The sequence below is a fragment of the Seriola lalandi genome, unplaced genomic scaffold (genome assembly GCF_002814215.2).
Source record: "Seriola lalandi dorsalis isolate HSWRI2012SDOR001 ecotype SW California unplaced genomic scaffold, Sedor1 jcf7180002054861, whole genome shotgun sequence".
NCBI lineage: Eukaryota > Metazoa > Chordata > Actinopteri > Carangiformes > Carangidae > Seriola > Seriola lalandi.
In genome coordinates, this window is record NW_019525414.1 from 1,704,389 (window position 1) to 1,705,440 (window position 1,052).

General features: G+C 39.4%; 1 protein-coding gene across 1 annotated transcript in view; it reads left to right on the plus strand.

Moving 5' to 3' along the window:
* Positions 1-1,052, plus strand: part of gpr153 (G protein-coupled receptor 153) — a 45,190-nt gene that overhangs the window by 34,913 nt on the left and 9,225 nt on the right. The gene's annotated exons all lie outside the window — the stretch shown is intronic.

The following is a 1,052-nucleotide window of genomic DNA, read 5'->3' on the forward strand; positions in this document are numbered from 1 at the left end:
GAACACTAAAAACACATTTAAGCGTGGAGCCCATTCTGAAATCAACGCGTATTTTCGAACTGCTTTTAACATTTGTCATTCTTTGCATCTATGAGAAATGGAGGGTCTACGTTTTAATTTGAAGTTAACACAATATTTTTTCTTTCGACTATTTCATGTTATCATGATTTTGATTTTGATTTTTAATGAAAACCTGGTGGTTACGTATCCGATGAAAGGAACAAACAAATGTATTTTAAGTGAATTTTGATCACAACAGGGAATCAAATCAAACCAAACATGCAGCCTACAGATGCTTCAGGATGTTGGCGTAGGTTTTGGCTTGGGATGCCAGACAGAGTTTGAGCTGCAGTCACGATGTGGAGGCAGGAAATAGAGGAAGTCAGGCTGGAAACCTTCATGAGGCCGGGATGGCGACGATCACCGTGCGTCAGCGAGGCAGAGCCCGTCGACGCTTTTGCTTTCACGCCTCAATAAACCCGCGCTGTCTCCATCTGTCTGAGCACTTAGGCTCGTGTCAGTCTCATGCCGTTTATACGCCCAAATTCTCACTTATGATTTTAATCTCAAACACTTTCAAATTGAAGATGTTTTATGGGAACACGTAAAATAACTGTTTCACATTTTGATCCAGATTATACTCTTGCTCAGAACGGACAGCATTAATGTAGTTATACTAGATCTTACACATCAGCTATACTAATGATGATATATTATATTATAATATAATATAATATAATATAATAATGATATGTAATAAAACGCTTTGTCTGACTTAAATCTTACAGATATAGCCAGAGACTGGATTCACTAGCCTGTAGTTTAACCGGATAAAGCAAAGAAACGAATCATATCTCTTTCCCGTACAGTTGCTGGAAAACTTTTCTGTCCTTCCTTCAACAAAGGGTCACTGTGCTCTCAGCTTGCACAGATGGATACCCACGCTGAAACCAGGACAAAGAATATCAGCCTCTCTTGAACTTTTTTTTTTTTTGTCGTATCTCGGAGGGCCCACTCCTAGACTGGACTTGATGGCAGTTATAGAGGGGGAT